Below are 21,815 nucleotides of genomic sequence, written 5' to 3' on the forward strand. Positions count from 1 at the left end.
CGACAAAATTTTTATCATTATTATTATTATTATTATTATTATTATTATTATTATTATTATTATTATTATTATTATTATTATTATTATTATTATTGTTATTATTGTTATTATTATTATTGTTGTTATTATTATTATTATTATTATTGTTATTATTTTATTATTATTAATTATTATTATTATTATTATTATTATTATTATTATTATTATTATGAGCTATAATAATATAGGAAGATGAAACCTGTTAATATGGAATAAGGCCACAAGAGATTGCATCAGATTTATCAAAGGATTTATAAGGAAGTCTATAAGAAATTTGGAGGTATAAATAAGGAACTGATGAAAGTTCATAATTAAGGAATAAGTTTGGGCAAGTACTTCAAAAAAGACAAAGCCGAATTTATACCAAATAAGAGAGAAAAAAAAAGATTTAGAAAAAGGTTGTTGAGCAAATGGGTCCTAGAATTAAAGATGGAAATGGAGTTTTATAGACTAAGGATAAACTAATTGTGTCTGTGTGGGGGGAGGGGGATGTTTTATGAATCTGTTAAATATTGTATGTAAGGCAGAAGAGAGATAAGTTAATGATATGAGAGTAGAATGAGCAAGTATAAATTCAATAACTTTCGTAGAGCGCCGTGTGAGGTGATGTATGAAGTATGGTGTAGTTTGTTTTTCATGCATGAGTAATTCTGTCATGGAAAATTATAAACGGAAACTACTTGTAAACATGTGATGTAAATAAGGGGCATAATTTGGTTCCGTGCTCACGGCAATTTATTAATGGTACTGGAAGTGCGAACAAAAATGAAAGGTGCGTGGAATGAAAATACGAGTATATAGATTAAAGAACTTTGCAAGTGCTTTCCACTATTGCTGGATGTCTACAACCCCATGGGAGATACTGCTTGAGGTTCAAACTATTTCGTTAGTGCGGAATCGTAACAGTTAATTGGAAAATTATATATATATATATATATATATATATATATATATATATATATATATATATATATATATATAGTGTGTGTGTGTGTGTGTGTGTGTGTGTGTGTGTGTCACTTTGCAAATGTAAATCATGCACATTCCATCTAGTTTCTTGGTTGACAACAGATATATTGATATTGAAAAAATAATCATGCAATGTTCTTTTCAAATGGACTTCGACATAATGCTTTGTGAATGTAGGAAAGTAAATTGATATACAAATTTAAACTTCTTGACTTCTTTACATCATACTTTCCTGGTATGAGTCAGGTCATCTGAGAGATGACCTGACAAAGAGTTGACGGGAAAACCGCTGCACTGGACGTTTTATAGATCATGTGCGACTCTTCATTTAAGATCAGATGTTTATCCTGCATTCTCTGTTGACTCTAGTTTATTTTGTGACAAGGTAAACAAGGAAAAAAATTACTAATTATAATATACTGATTGTTTCTTTTTGTTGTTGCAGAGTCATAAGCAAATTTTTTTTTTAACCATCACGCTCTATCTTCTAGATCTAGAATGTTACACTGAAATGAGAAGAGAGAGAGAGAGAGAGAGAGAGAGAGAGAGAGACGAGGGAGGGGAAGAGAGAGTGCGAGTGAGGGCGGGCCGATGGGAGGAGAGAGAGGGGGGATAGAGAGGAGGATCGGAGGGGAGGAAGAAGAAGAGAGAGTGGAGGGAGGAGGGTGGGGGAGAGCGGAGCGGAGCGAGAGAGGAGAGAGAGAGAGAGAGAGAGAGAGAGAGAGAGAGAGAGAGAGAGAGAAGTAGTTTGAATTATTAAAAAATAAATATAAACAATATTGAAAAGTTATTTCAGACAAACAAGGAAGGCAAAAGTTAAACCGTGTTAAAAATCATATTACGAGCAGACAAGATCTAAATATTACTCACCGAGTGAGTCACTCTGTACGTACGTGCATGCATGTAATGTGTATGGTGTACCTCCAAATATTTACTGCTGTGTGAAACCGAGGTTTCTTTCTTTCTTTTTTTTTCTTTTTTACTTCGGAATCTCTCTTCCAATGAAGTAGCCGCATGCGTCCTTCCCTTTATATCCTGTTTAGGTAAACCAAGTTGCTCGGGGCGACGGGTGTGAGCCAAGGAGGGGCTAAGGGAAGGGGTATAGGGAAGGGAAAGGGAAGGGCTAAGGGAGGGGTTTAGGGAAGGGGTTTAGTGAAGGGAAACGGAAGGGGGTTTAGTGAAGTGAATGGGAAGGGGTTTAGTGAAGGGAAAAGGAAACAAGGGCTAAGGGAAGGGGTTTAGTGAAGGGAAAGGGAAGGGAAGGGGTTTAGGGAAAGGGAAAGGAAAGGGAAGGGCATAATGAAGGGAACGTGAAGGGCTAAGGGATGGGGCATAAGGAAGGGAAATGGAATGGGTTTAGTGAAGGGAAAATGAAGGGAAGGGGTTTCGTGAAGGGAAAGGGAAGGGAAGGGCTAAGGGAAAGGGAAGGGAAAAGGAAGGGCAATAACGGAGTGAAGTGAAAGGGCTAAGGGAAAGGTCATAAGGAAGGGAAATCGAATGTTTGTGAAGGGAAAGGAAAAGGGCAAGGGAAGGGGTTTCGTGAAGGGAAAGGAAAGGGAAGGTCGAAGGGAAAGGGAAGGGAAAAGGAAGGGCTAAGGGAAAGGGGTTTAAATTGAAGGGAAAAGGGAAGGGAAAAGGAAGGGCTAAGGGAAGGGGTTTAGTGAAGGGAAAGAAAGGGAAGGGGCATAATGAAGGGAACGTGAAGGGCTAAGGGAAGAGGTTTAGGTGAAAGGTTTAAGGGAAGGGGTTTAGTGAAGGGAAAGGGAACGACTTTTGGAAGGGAAAAGGAAGGAAGAGCTAAGGGAAGGGGTTTAGTGAATGGAAAGGGAAGGGAAGGGGCATAAGGAAGGGAAAGGGAAGGGCTAAAGGAAGGGGCTTAGGAAAGGGAAGGAAGTCAACAGAGAGGCGTAGTTACTATAAGTATAGTATTTGGCACCTGACTTGGAGTGGTGGTTGTCACTCGTTGTCATTTTTCTATACTTCCAAGGTTGCCGTAGTCTACGTCGCTGAGGCATGAAATTAAGATGTATTTATTTTCGTAAATTGTCCTCCCTCTGTACGTACGTTTATTCATCGAGGCGCTAGTGTATATTTGATTGTTTTGTGCATTATTTTTTTTTTATTTTTATTTTTTTGCATCCAGTAGATTCTGTTGTGTTTTTTTTTGCATTTATTTTACATACGGTAGTTTCTGTGTTTTTGTGTATTTATTTTGCGTACAGTAGATTCTGTGTATATTTGTTTTGCGTGCAGTAGATTCTATGTTTTTGTGTATTTATTTTGCATATAGGTTCTGTATTTCCTTCTGTATGTATTTTGTTTTGTGTATGTATTTATTTTGTATAAAGTAAATTCTGTGCTTTTGTGTATTTATTTTGCATACAGTGGATTATGTTACTGCCTACGTCATATAAATCTTCAGGAAGCTTTTGTGATACGCGCTACAAAATTACCACGCAGAAATAGGCAGCCTCACTGACAGCAGGTGACTAAGATTTATATATATGTCTGAGAGAAATGTTGTCATTTGACGTCATGTGTATTTGAGGGAGAAAACGTCGCCTTCCATCAATTCAAGAGCCAGGTTGTGCTTTCATGAAGCTCCTCTCTTCATTCATGCTCTCCTCTCTCTCTCTCTCTCTCTCTCTCTCTCTCTCTCTCTCTCTCTCTCTCTCCATCGAAGATTATATTAACTTTGTAGCATTAATTCTGTAAAGAGAAAAATAAATTCCATTTATACTCTAGCAATATTAAGATTTCAAGTGACGATAAATATTGACTCGTAGACTTAATTGGAAACTGTTGCTATGCTGTTTAGTATTTAAAAAAATCGTGTCACTTGATTGATATTAAAGCACCATATGGTAATTTCTGGTCTTTGTCCATTGCATCTTTAGTTTCTCCCACTGTGTGTTTGTATGTGTGTTCGTGTGTGTGTTGATGGTAGACGTCCAGTGAGCGTCTCTTCATCTTAGCGAGAGATTGCTTCAAATGTCAGCCTCTTGTGAATGCTCTGAGCCCCGACGTATATTTGTATATTTGTTCCATTCATGTGGATATTCTCAAGGCTAACGGCATCGAAGTAAAGTTTTTTTTTCTTTATGTGGTTGTAGGAAATCGCCGCTGGATTTCCAGCTCCTCATCATCGAAGTGGTCATGTATTTGTTGACGCTTCCATTCAAATGAAGTGGTTTGAGGTGGAATTAGAAAGGCGGACGGTTGAGAGCTCTATGGTAAGTGTAAACATACATCGCATATAGCTGTAGGGTCTTCAGGATTACACACAAATACACACACATTTATATATATATATATATATATATATATATATATATATATATATATATATATATATATATATATATATATATATATATATATATATATATATGTGTGTGTGTGTGTATGTATGATATATGTATGTATGTATGTGTATGTATACATAAATATAACTTAAGCTATTTCCATAGCAAGGGTTAGCTCCAAGAACAAACAAAAGCCTACACAGACGTTTCATCAACAGTGCGTTGAACCCCCTTCACCCGGATCTTGCATATGGACCTCTTCCCATTCCTAGATATTGCAGCCCTTCCTTTCCAATGCATATTTCATTATGTTTATCTAGTCTTTTGTAGGTCTTCCTCAGAACATTTCTCGATTGTGCACTCGTCGTTCATTCTTGCCACATAACTAGACCATCCCCAAATACCCAGCTACATTCTTTTACCTCTGCTAACATTTGTACCACTTCTAGATATATACATTTCTCTCCCAATCAAGTGTTCTTCTGTTACTTTATACTGTGCAGACAGATTTTCCTTATAGCTTAAATATAGATTTTTCGACATTCAGCATCAACACTGCACTTCTTAGCTGGACGTTTGGCTCAACAGTCTCTTCATACATTCCTACTTGGAATTTTATAGACGTCCCAAGTCTCCTCCCACTCTACTCTTTAACTCACATGATTTGCAACCTCATTTACTTTTCTTTATATTTTAACTTCATTTACTTTTCTTTCTTCATTAACTTCCTTGTAGAGCTTCTCATTCTCCTCTTTATTTCTGTTACATCCCGTCTTTTCCAATTTCGGTTTTACTACTTTATCGATCCTCCAGTGCAAGATCACCTCAGATAAAAATGAAGTATATCTTAGTTTAACCAGACCACTGATTTGATTAACACCTCTCCTAGGGCTGGCCCGAAGGATTAGATTTTTATTTATATTGCTAGGAACCAATTGGTTTCTAAGCAACGGGACCTACAGCTTATTGTGGGATCCGAACCACATTATATCGAGAAATGAATTTCTAATCACCAGAGGTACATTCCTCTGATTCTGCGCTGGCTGCAGCTTGGAGCAAACTCGGGCTACCAGAACGGTAGGGGAGTACGTAACCGATTCGTCCAGCGCCTCAGATAATTTATTCCATATTCACTAAACCTATTTTATCCTTGTCACGCCACTTTCCGTTTTTATTCCTTCTTCTTACCTTGGTTTTTATTCCTTCATGTTACTCTCTTATTCCGTCAAATACTTATATGATCTCACCTCTTCATCCAAACTCATTTGTCTTGATTGCCTTTACTACCCCATTTGGGCTGCTGCTTCTCCAACATACATATTATTTATTAATTTTTGGTTCAAATTTTTCAGTGTTTCGTCTGCTCTGTAGTAACACAATCTAGCAGTATCTTTTTATCACCATTTTTTCTTTCCGTAGTGTACCTGTGAATAATCATTGGAAACTATGTATTTTCAGCAAAAAAAAAAAAAAAAGTCTCCCCCCCCCCCACCCACCCCCCCACCCCTTTTTAACTCACTTCCGCAAGACACTCCAGTCTCATATACTCCAGGAACCCTTTACCTACCAACAACGCCATCTCTTTTTGTCACATACCTTTGCATTTAAATTACTTAGCTCGACCACCCTTTCATATTATCCGGGCCTAGTCAGTCTTAGATTCACTCCTTAAAACACTCTAGTACCATCTTAATACCTGTTTACCTTTATTTCCGCAATCTTCCTTAGTTTTACTTCCAAATATCAAACTTTTCCATTAGCCTCTGCAATTTTGCTTCGCCATCCTTAAGCAGTATCGTATCATCTGCAAGTCATGTCTTATTTTTGTATACCGCAGCTTTGCATCTGCATGCATTGTCCGCTCTCTGCCTTCTCACTCAGATCACATCATCCATAAAGATATTGCAAAGGCATGGAGACAATACTTCCTGTGTCAGACTAATTTCATTGGTTACGTTTGTATTATAATGGCGATACTCGTCTCTGTATTTAGTAATATTTTTGGTTACACTTTCCTCCAAAATCATCGAAATCCCGAAGGAAGTAATACTAGAAACTTTCCATCCGGTGTGCAAGTTCCGGAGATGTATACTAACTAGTATTGCAGCAGCTCCGGTTTTTTACCATGCCCCTAGGTTAGGTTGGGGTAAATTACCGTAGATGTATGCTAGTTTGCACCACCTCGGTTTTTTTTTCTTTTTGCCATACCCCTTGGCTAGGTTAGGTTAGGTTGGGTTAGGTTAACTTAGATGTATGCTAGTTTGCACCAGCTCCGGTTTTTTGTCATGCCCCTTGGTTAGGTTAGGTTAGGTTAGTTCACAGACCTTGGTTAAGGGTCAACACAAGGAGATTATTTTCCAGAAGATACCATGGTTAGTTTTAAGATATGGTGCCCCGCTTTTTCAGGGAAGGTCCCAGTACTTGGTTACAGTTCGGGAATATGCATCCGGGGTAAGACTCAATCCAATACTGGTTGAAAATGCTGAGGTTATTACGTTATCTGCACCATCGAGGAATGTGAGAATTTTTTGTTTTGTTTATTCGTATATTTACTAAAGTTGTTGTTGCAAGAGCATCCTTACTATTGTGATATCCAGGCCCAGGAGAAGTATGTGTATATAATAATAATAATAATAATAATAATAATAATAATAATAATAGTAATAATAATAATAATTTATTTTCAGCTCAAGGCCATATACATGGAGATACCATGATAAAAAAAATGAATAATCGGCAATATCCACACAGTTGCTGAAAATAAAAGCATTAAAAAGTAAAAAAAATAAAATTAGTGAGCAGATTGTATATAATTAAATTTCAGGTGGTTTACAGTGGTCAGGTCCAGATTGCTAAATACAAAAATTGAATATAGGAAAACTAAATTGATTATATATATATATATGTGTGTGTATGTATATATTCTTTATAGAAGAGAGAGAGAGAGAATTTGGTTAGCTCAGCGTTATCCACCCATCTGGCTTTTAGCGGCGCCTGCCCACATCTCCCTTCTATAGTTCCACGGTGGTGGTGGTGGGGCGGCACCGCGCGGTGACGGCTGTGAACTCCACACTCCTCCGACTCCGAGTCTCTGGGACTCGGCTCATTCAGTAAAGCAGTGTCCGGCAGTGAGTGAAGACTTCGGCCGCTGGTTTAGGCGCCTTTCTGTTCTCAAAACGCCAGCTTTTTCGCGTACTGTACGCGCCCTCGTGGGCGTCTTGTGTATTCTTCGTCCTTGGTGGTACATCGTGGATGGTGGTAGCTGTATGGTAGTGTGAATTAGTGAGATTTTAATCGTTTCTTAAATTGGAAAATAGCGACTCGAGTGTGTCCAATGTGGTATGCGAACTTTTGAAATTCGTAGAAGGAAACATACGCTCGTGCAGGGTGTAGATGGAATCGTTTCAAGTTGTAGCTTTTTCGTTGACTTTCAGTTTTTGATGATAGAAGGTGAATATCCATCATTATATCTAATTACTTTTTTTATTTATAATCGGAACGCTATATATATGCGTTGTGCCTCGGCGTCTTGTTCACAACAGCTGGAACTTTAAACCAGTTAAGTTGTGCATACGAAGTTTGAAGATGGAGCAAAGAAAGTGAAGTTTAATCGTGGCAGTTGTTGTATATTGATGAGGTTTACTGTGTGACAGCCCGTGTGTTTGTTTATTTATCAACGTACATCAAGGGATACACTTTGTTCAAACTCAGAACACCATAGTGACAAAACTCCTCCGAGAGGAACCAAAATATTATTGGTTCCTCGTGAATCTTATTTAAAGTTTGGTTCTCAGTGAAACACTTGGGGGAAGTTCGTACTTCTTCCCCACATCCTGCTAACCAGCTTTCCTCTCGCCTTCTCGCCCCTACACTTATAACGCAGTTGCTGGTTAAGTCTACTGCTGTAGTGCTCTATTCTGATGTCAACTTTTGTAGTTCGATTTTTATTTTATTTCCAAGAATTGTCAAGACGTTTTGAAGTTTCTTTAGGGTTTTTGGTATGTATATTATTGTATTTTGGAAGTGTATTGCTGCTTAAAACTCTGGTGGCAATTTGTGGTATGAAGAATAAATTTTATATAATAATATATATATATATATATATATGATATATATATCTATATATATATATATATATATAGATATATAGAAAAGTATATAATAATATTTGAAGAAATATTTGCCAATTATTTCGGGACATATATCAAAGTTTATTTTATTTGACATATATTAAAGGTTATTTTATTTTGGTATGCACTAATTGTAGACGAATAATGTAAGAGGCAGTTGTAACGTTGTAGTAGACTTTTCTGACTACTATAATTGAACTTTTCAAGAGGTATGAAAGGCATTCAGTGAAGGAGCGAATTATCCTTCAGCCAGAATACCTTCCACTGGCGGGGGAGAGAGAGAGAGAGAGAAGAGCGAGAGGAGAGAGAGAGAGGACGAGAGGAGAGGAGGAGGAGGGGGGGGGGGGGGGGAGAGAGAGATAGAGAGAGAGAGAAGAGAGAGAGAGAGAGAGAGAGAGAGAGAGAGAGAGGTCATGTCTGCGTCTGTGAAAGTTGACCTTCTCCGTTTCTTGTGTGTACCGGCAGTCCTTACCTGTGTCGTTTCCTTCCAAGTTATAGCTCGTGTTCATCTTTATCTGACGTATATTTAACGTTTATTTAACCATAATTTAACGTTAATTAAAGGATGCTCTTATCCGTTTTCACTTAATGTTAACGCCCCATACATCAGCAACCCACTGTGCGTATAATCTTCAATTCGGAAGCACGGCATTCGCGCATGTCTGGTTCGAATGGCTGGCTGAACTTATTCTGAACATACCATTCCCACGGAACTCTCGTCTTCCTTTTTCATTTAGTCTGTTCTCTTGTCGATGGTTGGTCCCACTGATTATTGCTTCTTGGTACAGAGTGACGCGTGGACTGGGAGTGATGACAGCCGTCACGCCAAAGTGCTTGTCGCGTATATTTTCCTTGTGCAAGCGGATGGGAATGGGAATGAAAATGGGAATTCATTAAGAATTGGGTAATTGGGTAGGCTAATTAGCCTGCTGCAGCGGGAAGAAAGCAGACTGGTTTACATTGAAATGATTGCGTTTCAGGATCTATACACATTTGCTATACTTGAAGATAAAAATGAAAGTATATCTTGGCCTACATAGATACTTGTATTTTGCGCGTATAAAAGTATATCTTGGCCTATATAGATACTCGTATTTGACGTGCATCATTTCATGCTATCTGTATGACATATTTAACCTCGTTCCTATTGCTTTAGAATCACGAGTGACTTATCCAGCTTGACCTTTCCAGTGCCCTTTCGCATATCAGGGTATAGAGATTCTGGAGTAAACATTTTCTTGTATTTGTTTGGCAAAAGAGACGAACGGCAACTTGACTCGAACGAACACCGGGTGAATCGACCCGCTCGTAACCCGATATTCTAGTAAACTTTATTAATATTTCTTTCCCTGAATCCTTGTGTATATATGTATGTGTGTGTGTTGTCTGTGCGTGACTGCGTAGCACGGCTTAATGACGTCTGTCTTGCAAGTAACCTACTTTTTTCACGGAGTCGTCCTTTCGCGGTCTATGGCGGCACTAAGACTTGCTTGCTGCTTCACTTCTGCTGTGTTAGTAGTGTTCATTCGTGATTCGGCTGTTTTCGTGTTTTTTTATCTGGCTGTTTCTTGTGTGTGTGTGAGAGAGAGAGAGAGAGAGAGAGAAGCCTAATGTTTCTTTATCTATCAAGATGTAAGACAGCAAATTAAATCGTAAAATGAGCTGTTCAATTCTCCGCTCTTCTTGGAGTTACTTGAAAGGTATGCCTTTCATTTGAAGAAATTCTGTATGATTCGGCTGTTCCCATGTTTTTTTTTATTTGTCTGTGTTTATGTGGGCGCATATATGTGTGTGTGTATGAGAGAGAGAGAGGGAGCGAGAGTGCGAGCCTAATGTTGAATTTTTTTTTTCAAAATGCAAGATGACAAATTATAGTGTGAAATTGAGCTGTTTAACTCTCTGCTCTTCTTCGAGTTACTGGATTGATATACCTTTCATTTTAAGACGTTCAGTATGAAGTCCAAGATGAAATCTTCCTAAATTAGAAAATATTGATAAAAGAAGATAAATTACAAGAAACTACCTGTTACAAATTTGCTGCATACACCTGCTTCGTAGTGCATGTAGACTCCATCATAATTATTGGCCATTTCAGGATTAAACTTCTATTTGGGAATTCACGCGATCGTGTTTATCTTATAAACCGTATCTGTTAAAGAGTGAATGGGTTCTCGTGTTTGTAGTTCTGTGAAGTTGCAAGGTTACTGAGTGAGGCCATTAATTGCAGGTAATTATAGTCGGTAATGCGTCCCTTGATGACGGCATCCAGAATTCGAGTCGAAGGGTGGTATTAAATATTTTTCCTTGAATGCCTTACATTTTTGTAGGTTGCTCGGACAGAAGATGTTTTATAAGGAGAGTGTTAGGTTTCTTTCACGTTGGTTTTGAGTCTGTGGAATTTCAGTATCTTTGTAACTGCAGTAGTACTAATGAAATAGGTGTTAGTGCACTTGGTCTTGTTTGTGTTCGTATACATTTTCTGTGTGATTATACGTGCTTGCTTGCGTACACACGTACATTATATATATACATATATATATAATATATATATATATATATATATATATATATATATAAATTGCGTGTACATGTTTATGTAGTTTATATATACAATATATATTTGATATATGTATGTTTATATATACATACATATATATATATATATATATATATATATATATATATACATATATATATATATATATATATATATATATATATATATCGCTTAATTTTCCTACTTAAGATGTACTATCTTCCAAGCACCCAGCACTTTCTAAATGTAAAAAGTATTTAAGTTTCAGTACCAGTCTTCCTTCCACCCAGAACTATGAACATCAATTTTCTTCCACTCTCGTCCTGTTACTGAACTGTATTAGAATATTTTGATCCATCATTCCACGTCGTCATCGTCATCATTTCCTGCAAAGGGCCTCTGAAATTTCGTCCCTGTTACGTTTCTCATGCTGAAACCTCCTCATATATGCACTCATCTCCAGGCTCCCGTCTCATAGCTATCATCGAAGCAGGTCAGGGTCATCCAAATCTTCTGGTGCCTAGAGGTGCCTAGCTGACATTATCACATACAGTTCGCCGTGGAATTGTTAGAAGGACACGTCTAAGCTATTTCCATGTTCCAGTCATCACCCTCTCATATAGGCTACCTATATATGTGCAACTTTAGAATTTCCCTAATTATGTTATTCCCTACTCTAAAGCCATCTTGAGGTTCCAGTCATCACCCCTCTCATATAAGCTATATGCAACTTCCATAATTTCCTTAATTGTGTTATTTCTTACTCAACATCTCCCGTCCTTTGTCTAGCTTCTCTCAGAGGTACAATTGGTCTCAGTAAATTATCTTGAACGTCATATATACATCCTGAGTCTTCTCAAAATTGGATTGTTTTGAATTCTGTAGCAAGTTTTCCTTGTGGCTCTGACAAGTGATTTCTTTACTCGTAAACTAATTGCACAAACGTTTCGGAACTAATTCCTGATTCACTTCATAAACCCCCAAAGAATGTTGGTTTTAAGGTGGTTCATTCAAGATGAACCGATTCATTTTGTGTAACATTTGTTTTCAAATATCAGATTCTTTGGGCAAAAATATACATTCCTTGCTTCCAACTAACTTTACGCAAAGTTCTGGCGGTTCAGACTGGTGCTATTATCCTCCATCTGTTGAACTGCGCCTGATTGTCATGTTATGCTCATCTCCGTGAATCATAAAGCCAAGGTTAATCATCAGTCAGTCTTTTGGCTGTTTTTCTTAGAATGGAACGTGCTAAAATTTCTGATAGTTTCTTTAAATATCTGTATGGTACTGTAGTTACATGTAATCTCAAAGTTTTTTTTTTATAGTCACATTTTCTTTTGGAGATATGCTTGAGTCACGCTGTTTTTCAATAGTAGTAATAAGATGTCCATAGCTAAGGCACAGTGGTCAGATGACCAGGGAGCTTACAGATTTTGGCCCGAAGTAAAGCTAAAACTTTTAACCTTCTTCAGTTTGATAGCAGAAATATGTTGAGTTCTTTTATTAGTTAAACAGTAAATTAAGTCAAACAGTGGTTTTACAGAATTCAAAAGTTGACTTGCCATCCTCTTAATAGGCCTTGAGATATTATATTACAAACAAGGCAGCGATCCTAGTTGGAAAAACAAATTGCGACAAGATCAAGGACTCCAACAGGGAAAACAGCATAGCGCAGAAAATAAAATGTATGATTAAACGGCATAAAAGAGAAATAGCAGGGAAAAACAAATATGATAAATAAGAAAGTGAAATAAATGAGACAAATAACAAATACACCATGAAGTTTGTACTCTGAGAGTCCAGGAATTCAACTACAGGATTAAGATCATTCCTGAATTTGGTCACAATAGGAACAAACTTCATAGAAAACTGATATTGAGCTTAGCCGAAGAAAATGCGACTGTTGTCATTAACTGTATGTCTGTATGTCTAGTATTATGTGGTAAATGGTATAATCTAAGAAAATCTGAATGCATAGGAGTAAGCTAATCCATGTGCCTAAGCATGAAAAATCCAAATATAACACAGGATACCTTTGGAGTCAAAGGACTGGGCTAAGCACCTTGTTTGAATTGACAAATATAGTTGTCGTCATTGTGGTTACAATAGAATCCAAATATACACACTAAACGTGCCAGTTTGCTGCCACATCATTGCGAAGTCTTTAAGGTGACTTGGAGGTGCAATATGCCACATGAATGATTAAAGGGTTCTGGACGTACCATACGTGGTAGAATGGTTTTTGTATTCAGCCCTCCGACCACACCTTCATCCATGATGACCTCAGTGGTGTTGGAGTACTCCACCCCTTTGCTTTTGGACGCTTCTTCAACTCACCTTCCCTCCTCTTACATATACCACTCGTTGGATGTTACGCTTCCTTGAGTTTATATGCAGGATGTTGAGAAAAACCACATCTATGCTATAGGAATCGGTTTCAAGGCTAGGTAGGTTGCTTTGAATGTGTAAGATTGTTAGCAAGTCAAGTATCCAAGGCCATAATTGACTCACTTTTAATAACGATTTTCATTACGGCGATGTAGGCTGCGACAGATGTTTACTTAAACATCATTTAAAAAAAAATTCTAAGAAATATGCATGGCCTTCCTGAATTGGCAACGGTATGACGAGATCAGAATATGCCCAATGTTAGAAACTCCTATGAGGAAAGAGAAAAATTACACGTACACTACCTTGGGTTTGGTGTACGTTGGTAATGAACAGGATCAAGGTTGATGGCCGTGAATACTTATGTTGTAGCCGCCGCAGTTCATGGGGTATTTGGTGGAATTTCCTTGTTCACATCAGCTGATTGTCCACCTCTTACAAAAAAAAAAAAAAAAAAAAACAAAAAAAAAAAAAAAAAAAAAAAAAAAAAAAAAACGTCATTCCGTTACTTCGAAGAGTATTAGGCCTATTTATTTTGTAATTGAAAATTTAGAGAATAATAGTCCCGTACTTATTTAACCCACTTGCTGTTCACAATAATCGCTATTATGAGAATTTTCCTTAAACTGTTGAGAATCGCTTTTACCACCGCCACCCTGCGAGGAGACCAGAAACCGGTTGTTACAGTTGAATTTCTTCCTCAGGATTCCCTAGGTCCTGTTTCTGACGTCATTTGTTTCGGGCGACGCAGCGTTTCACTCACTTCCTTTTCAAGGAAGCGAATAACCATAAAATTCCTGCCTTCGTCAGATTCACCGAGTTCTAAGGCTCAGCAGGTGAAGTTGTCACACAATAAGCAATGTGATTTTTTAAATTTTTTCCTGCTTTTAGAAAAAACTGTTCACTTGGTTATTAGCATTTGTACTATTGAAATAATATTTTCACAATTTTATGCCTTTGTTAAGACGTGGTCTTTCTATCTGTTGTTCCCTATAAATTTTGACTTGGGTATCATTATGTGAAGCGATTTGTACACACTGGTGTACGTCAGATTGTCGTACGGTACTACTTATCTTTGTGTAAGAACTGTGTAGAAAGTAAAAGTAAGATTTTTGATTGAATTTAATAAAAATAATTTTTTTTTTTATGAATCTAGACATTTATGTATATACGTAGTATATATAATTTAGTGCGCTCTAAGAAAAATCTAGCCCCCCTCAGGGAGGCTGTGGGAACCCCCCCCCCCCCCCCCCCCCCCCCCCCCCCCACCCCCCCCCCCCCCCCCCAACCCCAAGTCCCTCCCTCTCATTTGTTATGGTATATTGAATGTCATGTATAGAGTAGTACTTCAGGCGATCACTCTTGAATTTCTTCCTCATTCCGCCACAAGTGGGCGACCTTAGAGGGATTCCCGATTTTTGTTCTCTCGTAAGACGCAGTTGAAAGAACCCGAATCTCTTCGTAGTGCTTTCGAGTATCATATTTACCGGCGCATCATAGCCCCTAATTGCGCCCAAGTTCAGTTATGACGGCATACCGTATTCCTTCGGAATTTGTACTGAGCTTTTCCAACGGACTTAACGTCAAGAGAACCTGGCCACGTAGAGACAGTCAGGTGTATGAGAGTTGGCGGCAGCAGCAGCCGCGTTCACAACACATGATTCACCTCCTCTCTCTCTCTCGCTGTGTGCTGGAATAAGACTAGCCCGGGGCCATACGCACTACGTTTTCTTTCAAGCTCTGCTTCGGCTGCAGCTTTTTTCAAATATTTTTATTGGTCGTCAGTGCATTTCGTCCTCTGGTTAGGGTCGAGATGCTTATTCAGCGTTAGCTTCACACGGCTTTTCTTTTTTTGGAGGAGGGTCTGTGTGTGTGTGTGTGTGTGTAGTAAGTTCGTTATTAAGGTGCGCTCGGATGGTGGGTGACGTAACGGTTGTTAGTTGCTGGCTGCGGTTGGATGGATCATGGTCATGGAAGGTTCTCCGTGTGTGTGTGTGTGTGTGTGTGAGAGAGAGAGAGAGAGAGATAGAGAAGCTTGACCTTGAGGCCGTCCACCCACCTTAATACTCAACGTGTAAGCCCACCCTACCACAAAAACCCCCCACCATGGCCACCATAACAATCTCCATCTTCCCCCTCTGCTGTAACAGCAAACCGCGCAGTACTTCTGGTGACTTTAGGTGACGTTCTCTCCACTCCACTGTGTACTCGTACCTTGCGTTCTTCGCTCTGCATCTGACCGCCCTCCACTTACGGTTTTTAAAATAAGAAGTAGCTAGTATGAGTATATCGAACCTTCAGATAATTTCGGTCAACATCAAACCAAGCCACAATAAGAGGTGATATCTCAATTTAGATGAAGCTCAGTATAGTCTAACTTCCTTGTTTTATCCGAATCTATGGAGGAAGGAGAATGACGTCATCTTGAGTCTACAGGTACCGAGACTAACACAGTATGAGGTAGAAATCGAAAGTTTCCGTTGTATGGATCCTAATCTTAGGGATTGATGATTGTGACCGCTATTACTCCTAATAGTCTTCCCTTTTTTCCGACCGACCAGAATTATTTCCTGCACATCAGCCTACGCTGCTCACTCGCTGCGCAGTTTCCTGTAGTTATTCGTATCTGTTACTCTAATGATCTCGGTTCGGAGGTTTCCACAACGGTTTGCGAACGGTTTTACTCTATAAAGTGAGGCTACTTAGATTAGCATGGCTTCTGTACGACTATATCTTTATCCGTGATAGCTGTAGTGCACAGTAAAACAATTCCATTAACTCAAACGAGCACACATTATATATGAATAATAATTTAAAGTGTTTTCTTGTACATATGAAGAGGTGGTTATCCAGTGTTTATATACCGCAGTTTATTTATAAGAAATTGCCGACTACGAATAATTTAACATCCATGAGGACACTACTTTAAAAAATTCGGCTAGTTTTACATACACATATACATGTGTATACGTATACTTATATATGTATATATTATAAATATAATGTTAAATAGAAAAATAAAATGAATTAATATTTGTAACATAGAAAATGTAAAATTGTATGTCTTTAACAATGGAAAACATCCAATAAATTTTACTGAATGCCATACAAATATTAATTCCTTGAATTGCAACGGCAACCAGAAGTAAAGACTGTTTTGAAACATTGAAGTTCCGGGAGGACCGAGCACACACACACACACACGAGTGGGTAACTCAGTTTTGCCAGGAGAGATTTTACCCCCAAGCAAAAGTACACCATAAACAGTAATATTTATATACTGTTGTTACACTTTTCCTGTGTATCTTCACCACACATAGAAACACTACCTGTCTGATGTGCTACAAAATATTCATTGTATATATTTTTTCTTCATATTTTATGCATACAGCTTGCAACAATTATCATGCATTCATCCATTGTCCAATGCAAGCATTGGATTATTGCAAGATCCCGAATTCTGTTCGTCCATAAATATTTATTTACGCTTATTAATAAGGACTTACTTTGATAAAAAGATGTTTACTGGACTGCTGTTAATGACACATTTTCTTTTTTGAAGTAAAACTTTAGGTATATGTATTGTATAATCACTTATACATTCGTGTCTTCACGTTAATAAATATTCATTCACAAATCTAGTTTAATATCTAATTAAACTAGATTTAATATCCCCTAACGGGATATTAAACGGTATCTGTTGATATATATATATATATATATATATAATATATATATATATATATATATATATATATATATATATATAATGAATTTCTAATAACCACAATGACCTTTTAGCTCCTAAGAGTTCTTCACGCCTTTTAGATACGCTTGTCACTGACAAAGTCTTGATTGAATCCGAAGTGAGAGTCCAACCACGGGTCCAACTCCCTGTAAGGAGATTCGATCATGCGCACATGGGAGTGGAGTGAGATTATGTTAAGCAAGTCTCAAGTTGATTTCCACTATTATTGTTGTTATTATTATTATTAAAAAAAGTAGTAGTAGTCGTCGTTATAGTACTGTACCCCACGTTAAGACCTTTGTCATTGTTACTACTGTTTTGTACACGAGTATTACTGATGTTAATATTAAGTGCATATATGTGCAGCTTCAATGTTAAAAGCCTCGTTCACTAGTGACGGGCGATTCTCCACTATGTGACTCGGCCCTTTTTGGAAGCCGCTGTGTGTAGGCTACATGTAGCTTCTACCGATGCTACGCGTCTCTCAGGACGATAAGGACACACACACACACCACACACACACACACACACACACACACACACACACACACACACACACCCCCCAAGTTAACGAGTTTCTCACGAGGCACAATTCAATCTAATTCTCCCTCCCAAGCCATTGCGCGCGAGGAGATCGGGGTGAAGGCTTTGTAGTGACAAGCGTATCTAAAATATGTGACAAAATCGAGATGTTAAGAGGTCGTTTTCGATATTATAAATAATTATAGAGTTGGTAAAAGTGACCAGTAAATGCAACTACTTCTGTCAGTCCCTGCTTGATAAGGGTGGAAGCTAGTCTACAAAAGTATAGCCCTTAGCTTTAAACCAGTGTTTTATTGGGCCAATTTTTATACTTGCACACACACACACACACACACACACACACACACAACACACACACACACACACACACATATATATATATATTATATATATATATATATATATATATATAAATTATAATAGATAAATACTTAGGAGTGGCTCCAGAAAAACAAGACAGTGGTCACTGACACCTGAAGACTGAATTGCAAAATAGTGGATGAATTCAACCCTTGCATTGAAAGTTCCACAATATAAGGTGCTTCATGCTCCTACAAACACAAAGTGGTTCACCAACAGGACATCGATCCCATATTATGCTCTGCGCCATTCACATGTCTTCCGCGGACTTATTTTCTTATTATGAATATTTTTTTTTCCCACGCAGTCTGTCCTACATTTAGACATGTTTCTCCCACACCTTACTAACTTACCACCCTCCGTTCTTTCCATATTACCGAACCACCCCTAAAACTTTCAGCAATTCCGCGCTTCGTTCGCTACCTGTTATCTTATCCGACACCTTTAAACCCAAGTTTAATATTCTTTCCGTCACAGCTAACATCCCACGCATCATGCGTCAGGTTCTGTTCCTTCGGCAGTGAGCAGTCCTTTTTGGAAGCAAAAGCTAATCACTCCTGTTTTGGTCGACGTCTTCTGAATCATAACAAGAGGCATGTTGGCCAACTCTTCCTTCGCGGAAGCGATGTGATATTAGTCTAGATCGCATCCTTATTCCGCAGGTATCGAGAAGGTTATTAACTGGTATTATCTCGAGTTTGGTTCATCTGCGTCATTTAATGATGTCCTCGTTTCTTTCCTTGCCACGTGAACCCACTGGGTTCAGATTTTGAACTAGACCAAACGCGGAAGTTTATTACGAAAGCAGCTGAGAGCAAGTATTAGGACGATTCCTCCCGGAACTTGTTGAGGAGATCAATTTTTAAATCGTTTGTGGTCTTATTATGTCTTGTCTCTGCAGTTTTCTGTCATCATAAAGTTGAGCACAAACCAGACAAGTCCAGTATTGAAAGCTCTGTTGTTCATTTACAGTTTTTTTTTTATTTTTCTTAATTGTTATTTGTTATTAAACACGAGGAAATAAAAAAAATTTAGAGAGAGTTGCCCAAAAAACATCGCTGGTAAATTCTCATAATGTTCCCTTGTAGTATTATAACTTTTTGTATAAAATATTCGATAACTAGTTGCGCTTACAGAATCAGCTATTTTTACAGGTGTATGAATACTTGATTAGAAATAGAAAGCTAAAACTGCTTTAAGCCACTTTTGGGACACCGTCTCTCTGATAGGCAGCTATCATTGAACTGACGTAGGCCTGTAAGTGGTGTCTTTTAGTTTTAAGATATCACTTCTCTGATTTCTTAAATCCCTCCCATCGACCTTAAGACTTTAAAGCTATGAAGGTAGAATGGAAAATGACAGCTGTGTGCTTCATTTATTACTTGATGCCAACAGCAGTTCCAGGCACAGAAACCTAGAGAAGCAAGAAAGGCCATAGGCAATCATCCTGTGGACTTACATAAGCAATAAAATCTGCCTAGAATTAACCTGACGTTGTTTACCAGGAGAATGTCTCTGTGTGTTTGTGGTTGCTGAAGTTTGGTACATCGCACTGCAGCAACCTACACTTAATATCCAGATGTATTTGGACCTGTGATATGACCCTGTATCTTGGCCTTTCACGCTCTTGGCTGGGGCTCTTGTGATAGCGGCTGATGGCGAAGGAATGTTGGAGAGGCTCATTAGAGAGTGGAACTTGTTTGGTGGATTTATCAGAACATTGTCATCGTCCTTATGTGTTCTCCTACTTCTTGGTTTTAATTGTTGTGGCATTCCAGGAGGAATGGTTTAGTTTGCCGGCTCCTATTGATTGATTTAACCCTAAATATCTGCGGCACATTTGATACATGTGAATATATTTTTATGATCTATATTGCCGATGCAATTATCGTCAACGATAGATATACTGTTTTTGTTTCCTTTGTTGATTTAATCTTGAATAGCTTCGTAATTTTAAATTGCGCGTTATATACGTTTCATTTATCTGAATAGCACTGCTTTAACCTATGGAGCATGTATTCCCTTTTGAAAGAAACGTAAGGTATTTTATTCTGTTGCATTATAACGAATTCAACCAGCCAGGTGTATCACGGTTCAGTGCGATGGTTATTGTGGGCTATTTTAATATTTTCATAAAAGTTGATAATTGGCACCCTTTCCGAAGCATTAGTAATCATGATTTAGAGTACCATTAGATCCCGTAGTGGGGTAGTGCCGTCAGTCGCACCTAGCTACAACCTCTTTCATTCTTTTTACACTTTTCATATTCTCATTCTTCCTTTTTACTCTACCTCCTTTCATATTCTCATTCTTCCATCTGACTTTCCACCTTCTCTATCGATTGTTTCGTAGAGCAACTGCTTTGAGGTTTTCCTCCTGTTACACCTTTCAGACCTACTTACTGTCAATTTCCATTAGATGATTTCCTGATTGGCTGCTGTCCTTAGTAATTATTTCAGTAGTGAATTTCCTCCATAGCCTTTGCTTCCTAGGCGTATTTGAGTCGGTACCTTTTTCTTCTTCTTTCACGAAGCACCATCATCAGTATTCCGAGGAGGTGCCACAAAGATGTTCTGCCCCAGCATCAGAAGTCGTTCATTGTCCTGAGTATAAAAGTGTGATGAAATGAGATCGTACCTGACCAGGTCCCTGTCCTGTGTTTTTCTGCATATACATGTGTTTGTTTGTTATCTTTATACATACTTACATAATATTATTATATATTATATATATATATATATTCCGTTTATTCTGTTTATTACCTTATTCCGTTACCTGTCATTCTTGCAATTTTTGTTGCTTAATTGTTTGTATATATATTATATATATTTATATATATATATATATATATATATATATATATATATATTATATATATATATATATATATATATATATATATATATATATATATATATATATATACATCACACATATCCACAGGTGAAAAAGGCTTTATTTTACTGCTCATTAGGAAAAATATTGGTATCTAATTTTCGAATTGCAAAGGAGACACTAAAACCTCTTCCGGCAAGGTGACATTTACACATTATCATTAAACAATGTCAACGTATTTCCTAAGGAACTACTATTATACTGAACACAAATCTTGGGAATATATATAAACAAGACCCAATAACTTTGTCATTACGCTTCCAAGAAAACAGAATGCCACATATAAAAAATATATTTTAGAATATATATGTTATAAATATGGGGACTATATATAATATATATATATATATATTATATATATATATATATATATATATATATATATAATATATATATATATATATATATATATTATATACATATGATTATAATCACTTTAGCACGTGATTCATTTATCACACATATCCAAAGGTGAAAAATAAGAGACAGGGTGTAGGTCCTGACCGGTTTTCGGCTTTATTTTTCAAGCCATTGACAAAGGACTGATACATAGTATTAGAATTCACGGAGTAGTATATACTACAAAGACAGTACTGACGAACATACACACAACCGTTTGAGACTGCAGATCCATCCTACCTTTAGACAACTGCCTGTGGGTGGATTTGCAGTCTCAAACGGTTGTGTGTATGTTCGTCAGTACTGTCTTTGTAGTATATATACTCGTGAATTCTAATACTATGTATCAGTCCTTTGTCAATGGCTTGAAAAATAAAGCCGAAAACCGGTCAGGACCTACACCCTGTCTCTTATTTTTCACCTGTGATATGTGTGATAAATGAATCACGTGCTAAAGTGATTATAATCATATATATATATATATATATATATATATATAA

The 21,815-nt window shown here is 37.5% G+C and overlaps 1 protein-coding gene across 1 annotated transcript in view; it reads left to right on the forward strand.

The window, feature by feature from the left end:
* Window positions 1–7,435: 7,435 nt before the first annotated feature.
* LOC135222956 (rho guanine nucleotide exchange factor 10-like) overlaps window positions 7,436–21,815 on the forward strand; it is a 90,247-nt gene continuing 75,867 nt past the window's right edge. Inside the window, 1 exon segment of the mRNA XM_064261421.1 lies at window positions 7,436–7,554. The gene's annotated coding sequence lies outside the window, so the exon portion shown is untranslated.

The sequence above is a fragment of the Macrobrachium nipponense genome, chromosome 8 (assembly GCF_015104395.2).
Source record: "Macrobrachium nipponense isolate FS-2020 chromosome 8, ASM1510439v2, whole genome shotgun sequence".
Classification (NCBI taxonomy): Eukaryota; Metazoa; Arthropoda; class Malacostraca; order Decapoda; family Palaemonidae; genus Macrobrachium; species Macrobrachium nipponense.